This window comes from Sciurus carolinensis, assembly GCF_902686445.1.
Source record: "Sciurus carolinensis chromosome 14 unlocalized genomic scaffold, mSciCar1.2 scaffold_124_arrow_ctg1, whole genome shotgun sequence".
In the NCBI taxonomy this organism is placed as follows: Eukaryota; Metazoa; Chordata; class Mammalia; order Rodentia; family Sciuridae; genus Sciurus; species Sciurus carolinensis.
The window spans coordinates 767,669-779,306 of record NW_025920109.1 but is presented as its reverse complement, the minus strand read 5'-3'; positions in this window follow the sequence as shown (position 1 = coordinate 779,306).

The following is an 11,638-nucleotide window of genomic DNA, read 5'->3' as shown; positions in this document are numbered from 1 at the left end:
ATACAATGGAATATTACTCAGCCATAAAGATTGATAAAATTATGGCATTTGCAGGCAAATGGATGAAATTGAAGAATATCATGCTAAGTGAGATAAGACAATCTCAAAAAACGAAAGGAAGAATGATCTCGCTGATAAGTGGATGACAACAAATAATAGGGGTTTGGGGGGGCAAGAATGGAGGAAGGAAGGACTGTATAGAGGGAAAAGAGGGGTGGGAGGGGTTGGGGGGAAGGAAAAAATAACAGAATGAATCAAACATCATTACCCTATGTAAATGTATGATTACACAATTGATATGCTGTTACTCCATGTACAAATAGAAACAACATGTATCCCATTTATTTAGAATAAAAATAAATAAAAATAAATAAATAAATAAATGAAAACTTACTTGTTGAGAAAAAAAATACTTGGGGTCTTAAAATAAAACAAGGCATTCACTGCAGACCATTATCCTATCCATATGTAAGGTAGGTTGATTATTTCAATTATGAATACTGATGCTTTTGACCCTTTCAATATTACAGTATCAATTGTATTTTGAAACTTGATCAATTTTCCACAATTTGACTCTAACCAACTGTTTCCATTCTTAAACGCTGTAGAATTGGAGAGTTTATAAGTTGAGGAACAGATAATATTCTAACAATAAACCCTCAATTTATCATGGTTTTACTTACAGTCAGAAATTGGACTTTGGACAATGGAAACCTACATAAAATGGGAAAAGTTTGGAAAGGTAAGTAAATTCTTATGTTAAAAATGTAAGACTTTCTTGTTTATCATCTAAGTGTATGGTTTTGCCAACCATAAAAAATTGTGAACATGATTTTCTAAAAAATTATATCTTACTCTGAAAAGGTAACAAAATTAGGATGATTGAAGCTTTCAACTTTTTTTTTTTTGTGGTGCTGGGAATCGAACCCAGGGCCTTGTGCTTGCAAGGTGAGCACTATACCAACTGAACTATCTCCCCAGTCCCTGAGGCTTTCAATTCTTGAAAGTAGCCTATCAGGTTGAGGGGAAATGTATTTTTTGATAGGTTTAAAATCTTTTATTAAAACATAAAATATTTTGCTTTCTTGGTAACACAACAAGCATCTGTTTGTTTAGCTTCCTAGCAATCTCCTGTCTGTGCTTTCATGGGAATTTGCATAGTTAAAATTTCTGAAAAATAACTTTAGTAATAAAAACATTTGATTAAAGGGTAAGAAATTCTTAAAATGTGTTTTTTTCTTGAACTTGTCACTACCTGTAATGCTATTAATTTAGAAACATTCTATCTTCCATAGTAATAAAGTATGAGAAAATAATAAGTAAAACATAATAAATAAACAGTAAGAAATAAAAAAAGATAGAAGTCATAAATGATAAAGTGTCGGGGTTTCGGCCGGACCCCTGGCCCTAGGTGTGGCAAGGCTAAGATGGCGCCTGGCAGTGAGCCAGAGCAGTTAACTTTTGCACAAACAACTGACATCGTATTGAGGAAGTTCGAAGGATTGGCTGAGCTCCCTGATGGACAGTACAGGTCCACTGTATGCCTGCCTTTGCTGCCTGTATATGTTAATGCTCTCCCCTCGTGCACAAAGGCTGATTGGTTACAAGTACTGTATATATTGGAGTGTAAGTTCCTCAAAGAGGGAACAAAGAAAGAGAACAAAGAAAGAACTATGAGGAAGAAGCGCGCAAAATAAAGAGCTCAAAAGAACCAGGCCTGTGTCTTATCTCTCTGCGGGCAGGGAGTGCGATAGGTGGCGCCGAAACCCGGGAATCTACAGATAAAGTAAAAGGTAATTATTTATTTTCATTTATGACCTTGAGTCCGTCATTGGTATTTCATATTAAGACCTTGAGTCCGTCATTGGTATTTCATATTAAGACCTTGAGTCCGTCATTGGTATTTCATATTAAGACCTTGAGTCCGTCATTGGTATTTCATTTTAAGACCTTGAGTCCGTCATTGGTAGTTCATTTATGACCTTGAGTCCGTCATTGGTAGCCGGCAGTGAAGGGTAAAGAACCCAGAAAAAATTGAGTCTACATAGATAGATGCAGTGGTACCAAACTGTGTGTGTGGTGTGTTATTTTTGTGTTTGTTGTGTGGCTTGTTTGTGTGCTTGGAGCTCTTAGTGCTGTAAGATTTAATCATAGGAACAGAACTGTCTGGGACTGGGATGAAGCAGCCTCTTAGGGAGTTGTTGGGGAATCACGGAACGCTGCTGAAGGCAGAACAGCTTGAGCATTCCTTGATACCATAAAAAAGGTCTCTCCGTGGTTTTTAGATAAAGGGTTGTTAAATATATTCCTCAGTGGAAGCACCTGGGAGAGGATCTACACATAACAAAAAAGCAAAAGCTGTTACCTGTTGGAACTTTAGCCATTTGGTCCCTGATTAAATCTTGCTTACAACATAAAGATAAACAAAATCTAAAGGGACCCCTGGAAGAGGGAAGTCAGGTTTTAGAAGAGATTAAAGAGAAACGGTTCTGTTCTCAGAACTCAGAAAGAAATAATAACTCAGAAGGGGAAGATTCAAAAGAGGAACTTTCAGGGGAGGAGCTAGAAAGGACATTTGGGAAGCTAACAATGCAGTCTAAGCGCCCTATTAATGATGACATTGACACCGGTGAAGACTCGAGACCTGTGGGCAATAGTTAAAAAACACTCTTTTGTGGAGCCTCTGACTGAGGGCAGTCAGGTTTTGGAGAAAATATAAGAGAAAAGGTCTAAAACATCAAAAAGGGCGTCAATAAGATCAGGGACAAACAAAATAAAATGAAAGTGGGTGTAAGGAACAACTTGTTAGAAAGAGGGAAATCAGTTTAGGGGAGGGTCCCCCTAGGCAGAGAGCTCAGCAGCTCCATTCCTTAAAAGTAATAAAAAATAATGTTTTGTGATTTTCTGCATTCAAACCTAACCTGATTTCTCAACCAGGTAAAAAAGGGGTTAAAAAGTCCTGGGTGATCCTCCCTCCCCCTGCCACATTGGAATGTAACTACAGCGTCTCAAGGAGAAAAGGGGGGTAACCTAAAGATAAGAAGAAAAGAAGAAAAAAAGTGTCCATTTTAAATTCCTGGGCCGCTGCATAAAACTGACTTATTCTTCAGGATTCTTGTTTTGTTTTGTTTTTTTTTCTTTAATGCTGTATTTTTGAGCTCATAATTTTAATCCTACATACCTAGGTTAATGATTTTATCTTTGATCAGTTCTATTTTTTATTCAACTGAAGTTTTTTAAACAGCTGTTTCATTGCAATGAACATTTACCTATAAAGTTACAAGGCCTTTGATTTTATGTTATCTGTATGTTGTGCTGTCTAATGTCATGTTTTGTCAAAACTGAGCGCTCTTAAAATTAAAATTTAAAAATGGATCCAAATACTTTTATTCACATGATTTAAATAGGTTCAATTTAAATTGGGTAAACTAATAAAAGTAAAATATTTTAAAAATAACTTACAAGTCTCCAGGTGGTCAAACTAATGAAATGTTAATGTTAAACAATGTCTAATATCAATTGCTTCTAGGACTTTTCTTCAGCAGGAAAGAGGCAACGGATCCTGTTCAGGACACTTGTCTGATATCTTGGTTTTTATAAAATAAATAAATTGGAGTTAACATGTATGGGATTACTCAAATGTGTTTGTAGAGACGTCTGGTTAATTTACAAAGTTAAAATGCTAATTGTTAAATAACATCAAGTACTCTTAACTCCTCAAAGTCCATGGGGTATCATACTTAAACATTATTGGTGTTTTCATAGGTTGGTAAATAAAAGGGTTTAAACTTGCTTTGTGTCATCACTAAACTAAAAACAAGGTTACTAAGAGTTATATCCTAACAAGTGGAATTCTATATATAAAGGGTCCCAAAAGTTTCAACTGTGTTTCAATTAAGAGTACTATAAACAACAAAATATTTAATCTTATTAAAATAGAGTGATTTATCTAAATTCAGAAATTTCATAAGAGTTGTTTCAAAATGTGAACAAAAAGGGGTCAACAAATAGGAAAGAGAAAATAAAAGGTTCTGGGTTTAAAAATGTATTTAATAAAAAGGAAAAGAATATGTTTCTGGATAAGAAAGTCTATGTGTAATAAAGGACAAGTTTCAACAAGTCTGTGTGTAACTAAGTTGGTTGTGTGTATGTAAAACAGCTAAAGCTATTTAAGGTTTTTCCTAAGGTGAAATACTAATGTTCTGATATAAGCCAAAGTTTAATCTATATGGTAAAATGACATGGTAAAATGACAAGGATTTCTTAGAAACACCAATTCATTCTTAACTTTGTGTCTCTTAAGTTTTATTAAAAATAGGGGTTTATACAATTATGGTTAAGCAACTGTTAAAAATTTGTACTACGTTATAAAGTCTAAATTTTCCTTTAAAAACTAAAATTGGTAAGAACCAATTCCTCACTAAAATTAAAATAACTCTAACCACAGATGTACCTTATAACCCACAAAAACAAGGTATTGTTGAACATACACATCTCACCCTCAAAAATGTTCTTTATAAACAAAAAGGGGGAATAGAGGAGACCTTCAGGTCCCCTAAAGATAAACTTTCTCTTTGTCTCTTTGTTTGGGGTTTTTTTTTAACTGTGGGTAATAAGGGTAACCCGGTGCTTTACTGGAGCTGTGGCTCAGTTTGTGTGTTTCCACGGAATAAACTAACTTACTACCTCTTTTTAGTCTCTTAGGAGGAACAGTTCAACTATGTAACAAAACAACTGCTTCTTTCAATTGTACTTTAGATTTGTGCTATCCCTCAATGTTAAAATGCTTCTAGGTTCCTGCTGGCAGACTTAATGTGTGTTCTACCTTCCTACCAGTCCCAGTCTCTGTTACAGATGCAAAATTGCCAGTGTTGCTATCAAGAAACAGGAGAGAATTTGACATCACAGCGGCTATGGTCACTGCAATAGTGGTTTCTGCAACAGCAGCACTAGCAACTGCCATACCTACAGCAACAGCAGTCAATCACTTGGCCGAAAATATAGCTGCAGCCTTACAGACTAAAGAGACCCTAAACCAACATCTAACAGCAGGCATACTCCTTATGAACCAGCGAGTGGACTTACTTCAAGAACAAATGGACATTTTACAGGAACTGTTAAACGTGGGATGTATTTATCATCTGGCGGGACTGTGCGTTACACCTGTAGCTTACCATAACTTCAGCTATGCAGCAAACTTGTCTAGAATCTTGTCTGCTCAGCTACAAACAAACTGGTCTTACGAATTTGATAATCTTACTGCTATTCTTAGATCTCAAATTGTTAGTCTCAATGCTACTAGAGTTAATGTAGCCCCAATGTCTGAAGTGCTAAATTGGTTATCCTCTTCTTTCAGTTTTATTAAGCAGTGGGCTGGTACGGGAGCATTATGCATGCTTATGATCATTACTGTTATCTTCCTCTCACGCACTATCATGCGTGTGCGCCAGAGTCAAGCGAGAGATCATATCATCTTCCATCAGGCCATGGCTGCCCTAGAGGCCGGCAGTTCCCCACAAGTATGGCTCACGAGGCTGGATCGCTAGCCAGACGGGTAAGGTAGTAGGTAACTCCGTACCGACCTAAGACAGGAGCTGTAGCATGCTCTACAGTTATCCGATGACGGGTAAGGACGGTAGTTGACCACTCCGCCTAAGACAGGCACGGTCCCGAGCTTTCCTTTTCTTTTTAAAAGAGAAAAGGGGGAACTGTCGGGGTTTTGGCCGGACCCCTGGCCCTAGGTGTGGCAAGGCTAAGATGGCGCCTGGCAGTGAGCCAGAGCAGTTAACTTTTGCACAAACAACTGACATCGTATTGAGGAAGTTCGAAGGATTGGCTGAGCTCCCTGATGGACAGTACAGGTCCACTGTATGCCTGCCTTTGCTGCCTGTATATGTTAATGCTCTCCCCTCGTGCTCAAAGGCTGATTGGTTACAAGTACTGTATATATTGGAGTGTAAGTTCCTCAAAGAGGGAACAAAGAAAGAGAACAAAGAAAGAACTATGAGGAAGAAGCGCGCAAAATAAAGAGCTCAAAAGAACCAGGCCTGTGTCTTATCTCTCTGCGGGCAGGGAGTGCGATAATAAAGAGCAGGAAGGAAAATCATAGTTGATAGGAACCTTCTTTCTTTCTAAAAGATTTAATGTGTAAAGATTTTGAAATGTTTGGAAACCTGGATAAAACATTTTTTTGACTTAACAATATAATTATTCTTTCATTTAATATGCTCATTGTCCTTCAGTCTTCATATACCATTACAGGGAAAGTATCTTTGATTTTAATACTATTGATCCAAATCTTAATTTGAAATAAAGCATAAAAAGTAAATTAAATTCTTGCTTTATAATTTTGAGACACTTTTTGGTCTTATAAAAACATGGAATCTATGTGTATGTAAGTGAATATCATCTTTGCCATAAGAAATTCTAATATTGGACATTGTGGAGTTTTCTTTGCAAGATGGAATTCAGCATGCTTAGAAATCAGAAATTCAGTTAGGATTCTTTATTGTTCTTCATTGTTACCCTCTTATGATACTTTTGACTTGTTTTTCCAAAATATGTTTTATAGGGTACATATGCAACAGTTTATAAAGGAAGAAGTAAACTAACACAGAATTTGATGGCATTGAAAGAGATCTGTTAGGAACATGAAGAAGGCACAAGCAGTACAGCTATGAGAGAAGGTATATTTACTTAGACTATTTTAGAACCAAAGTGGTATAAGAGTAATTTTAATAAATAAAAGCAGAGAGAAATAATAAGTGACTGGAAGATATAGTTAGACCTTTAAAAACTATTTCTAAAACTAACAAATTCAGTAGAAAAAAGTTAATATTCTGAATATATAGTGAAATATATGAAATTATTAAAAGTACTGACATAGATAATATCTGATAGGGAAATTTTACATATTGGTACATGGGAAGCATAGTAACTGTAAATTAGCTGCATATATTAAATATAAGAAATAAATGAACTGTATATATACATGTCATGATACCATTTTATGTAAAAAGTGAATTATTCAAAATTGGTTTTGCCTTTAATCCTGGTGGCCCAGGAGGCCGAGGCAGGATAGCAGATTTTAAGCTAGCCTCGCCAACTTAGTGAGGATCTAAGCAGCATAGCTAGACCCTGCCTCAAAATAAAATTTAAACAAAAAGCAGAGGGGCTTGGGATGTGGCTCAGGTCCAATCCCTGGTATGAAAACAAATACATAAATAGATAAATAATGTCTGAGGCAACTGATTAGCAACATAACAGAAGAAAGCCTTGATCTGTATATAAATTAATCCCAGTGACTCAAAATGTTAACATTAAAGGAAAAAAAGCAGAAGATGGTGAGTTGTCATATTAGAGATGACCTTAGGTATTATAATATCAAACTCAAAAACTGGTAAAAGTAGATACCTTCAGTTTTTCTACCACTCATCCCCTTGACAAATTGCTATTTTTAACTTAAGAGAATATTATAACAGTTGGTTTATATATTAAACTTTCTTCAAGTTTTTATAAAATCTGGCCTTCCACAGAATAAACAATTGGCTTTTATTTCTATTTTTCAGATTCACTCTTTAAGGATTTAAAACATGCAAACACAGTAACCTAACATGACATTGTTCACCCAGATAAATCTTTGACACTTGTCCTTGAGTATCTGGTAAGCATTTAAAAAATACTCAGTATTTTATTTTTAGTAATAGAAAGTTAGACTTTTTTAACAGCCCTAGGACAATTTTTGTTTTTTTATTGGTATTTAAATAGATTAGGTGGTGCATTCTGTATCTTTTCCTGACAAACAATTTTCTTTAAAAAATTAATTGCTATTAAGTTAATCAGCCATGCATTCTGAAAACTGTGTTATCAAGTAGTAAAATGCTGTGCTTTTTCAGGGTAAAGATCTAAAACAGTACATGGATGACTGTGAGAACATAATGATTATGCACAATGTAAAGGTATGCTTATTGTGTAATGTTAAAGAGTAAAGAAAATGAGCTAGATTGCACAGTGAAATATACCAAACTCATAAACAATCTTTTGAATTTTCTGTTTGACTTATTTAATCAGTTTCTGTTTATTATACTACAGTTTTCCTAGGATCATACCTTTTTGTAAAACTGCTTCATTTTAAAAGTCTTCTAAAATATTTTTGATATTTTATTTTACATTATAACTGATTGTCCTACTTGTGTAGAATAAATCTGCAGGTATATTTTATTTCTGAAAAAAATCAAAATGATGGTTACATTTTGCAAAAGGCCACTTTTAAATGGTAAACTCCCCTAATATATTTAAAATAATATTAAATTATATAACAGTGACTTTTTAGGGTTATACATTATGAATAAGTGTTATAAGTAGGACTAGAAACATGTAGGTATTGTGATTGCTTTGCTTGAAGTAACTATCTGTATTGTCAAATGGAATAGTAAGACAATTGGGTTTTTGTAGTACATCTAAAAATTCAAATAATGCTAAAGAAGTTTGCTATAATAATCAGATGCAGAAGAAACCCAGAGCTTATTAGATAAATAAAATCACTTGACATATTTGTGTTCTTATAGACTTCTTTGTTTTGAGTGGTATGTTTTACATTTGCAAAGATTTTATTTGTCCAAAGTTTAATAGTTTATAGAAACCTATTTTGAAAATAGACTGTCTCATCTTGTGTGTTTCAGACTTTTATAATTCTGTAGAGAGTAAATTAGTAACTTCAATCTTACATTTTTTAAATAGTGATTTTGGTAAATATAAAGGAAAACCAGTTTCCATTATTGAAAGAGAGGTCTGAATATATGACTAGCACATTGCTAAGAATTTTAGAACAAGGCTTTAAAAGTATTTCCATATACATTTCATGAAGATTATTTTCATCATAGTTTATATTTTCCTTTGCAAGGTGTTGTAAAGGCTATTTGTAGATCTTCTCATTTTTTAAAATTCTGTTTTTTCTTCTTTTACATTAGCACTAATTTGGAAGGAAATAGCCTTTAATTATCATAATTTGATAAGAGGTTTGAGAAGTCTTATAAGTCAGGTCTAAATAGTTGAAAAATATTTTATTGTTTATGAAAATTTCATTTAATGTTTTCCAAATGTAAAATTTAACATGAATACATTGAAGGGTAGCTGTGCTCAACACTGAAATCCCAATTCAACCCAACAGTAGTATATTAAAGTAGAAACCTTACAGTTTTCAGAACACATAAATATGTGGAGCCTGAAGACTTCACAGCTTACAATTTCTTCAGACCAGGCAAGTTTGTGCATGCCCACAACCCAGCCACTTGGGAAACTGAGGTAGGAGGATCACAAATTTGAGGCCAGCCTGAGCAATTTAATAAAACCCTGTTTCAGAATTAAAGTGCAAAAGAGTTGGGGGCATAGCTCTGACTTAGAGTGCTCCTGAATTCAATCCCTACTACACCCCCTCCAAAAAACCACCAGAGGCATTCCTGCCATTAATCACCTGCTGCCTTTGCATTTGGTATTCTGATGTCCTTTTTCATCTACAAGTGAACCTAAGATATCTCTTGAGTCTTCAGTACTTAAAGTTCTTTTTGGTAACCCCGGAAAATCAAGATGTGTTCCATATTTCTCTTTTCATCATAATACACAAAAAACCTCTACCATTAACCTTATAGGAATTGCTTTTTTCAGAGCAGTAGAGTGCACCTACCCCTCTTTGAATCACAGCTGATGTTGAAACTGAGTAGGAATTGCTAAAAGTAAAGTATTCAGGAGGTAGGTGTTAAAAGCTGATTGAGTTATTTTTATAACTGGTAATTTGCCAGGGTATGCAACCCCATTCTCTCTGATACCTGAGACTTTACATAAAGCTACCAAGTCCAATGGCATATTTAAAGGTGCTGACCCAGATCAGATTGTTTTTTAAGTAAGTGCCTGTGTTTGATTGACATACTGGAATTTTATAATCAAACTATAAGCTTTAGTAGTATAGAGGATATGTCTTTTAGACTGCTTTCTCTAATAAATGAACTATTACTATGAAAATAAAATTTTGTCATGTTTATAATATTTATTTTTATAAACACTATTGACAAAAATGATAGATGCTTCAAATTGAACATTGAACTAAAATTGAGAAAAAAACTGAAAATGGAAAAGACATTGTCCTTAAAATGATACAATTTCTTGTTTTTTTTTCTTTTATTATTCTAGACCAGTTGCTTTTTACTTACCATAGCTTATGCTAATACCAAAGTATATCTCGATACCTCTAAGACTAAATTTTACTTATTTGCTTTTGTAGCAGTTTCTATACCAAATTCTACATGGGTTAATTTATTGCCACAGAAGAATGGTGTTGCATTGGCACTTGAAACCACAAAACCTTCTCACTAAAGAAAAAGGGGATTTAAAGCTAGCAGAGTTTGGTATAGAATGATTAAATATTTATAAATTCCTACAGGTGGTAAGGTATAAAAGAGCAACCATTTTCACAATGTGTTATCACCTTCATGTGAGTTTGAAAATTTTCTCTGAGCCCACTGAAAATATTTGACAGAATTTTGTGGGTGGTTTATGTTGGTTGTTAGCAAGAATACTAAAAGGCATTTGTTCCCAGGTGTGGCCATGGACCCCAGGTTTCTAATACCCTTTCAGGGAGTGTCCAGAGGTAAAAATGTATTTTCAGAAGTGCACTAAATGTTAATTTGCTTTTTTCCCTGTGTTAATATTTTAACTGTTGATCCAGTAGCAATAAGAATAAAACTGTTTTTTTTTTCTGGTATACATTTAGGCAGTGCCACCAAAGTATATCATGGCATTCTTCCCTACTGCACATTCTTAGAAAAAATGTATCAGTTACACTTAAAATATTTTGCCAAGCAGTAAAATGCATTAATTTTATTAAATTCCCATCCTTGAGTAAATGAATAGTATTTTTATATTGTATATGTATGATGAAATAGAAATTATATAAAAAACATATGGACTGCACACAGAAATACTACAGTTATCACAAGGAAACATTTTTGGGTGATTATTTGGCTATAAGCTGAACTAGCCCCACCCTTTTTATAAACAACATTATTTTTTCTATAAAAAGTGACCAACAGACAAACTGTGGTTATTTAGACTTAGATATTTGGCAGATTTTTCTTGAAATTAATGAATTAAACTTGTCACTTCAAGGAAATCATGTGTAGGTATTTCTTGCCAATACTAAAATTCAGGTTTACAAATACAAATTAGATTTTGAATTTTTGGATCTGCTACTTTAAGTTTAATATCTTCCCACTACTTAGAAACTTTTTTGATGAGGTCAGTTGTGATATTAACAAATAGAGGGTTTTTAAAAAATTTTTTGAATAAATATATAAAAATTGCAGCCTATAACTCAAGAATAAATATTTTTCCAGTTATTAGCACCTCACAATATAGAATCATGCATGGTAAAAGATTCATTTAAAGTGCAAGTGTTGTGCCCAGATCACGAATCCCCAAAGACCACCAGGGAGCCTTCTCTGATGCAAAAGCAAAAGAGTCTTTATTGCAAGCTTGAACTAGACTCAGCATTCACTGATGCAGCATGTACTGGCTGAGTCCTGAGTCTTGATTCAGTGGGATTTTTATGAGTTCCACAGTAGAGAGGGAAATTTGAACAAAGTGA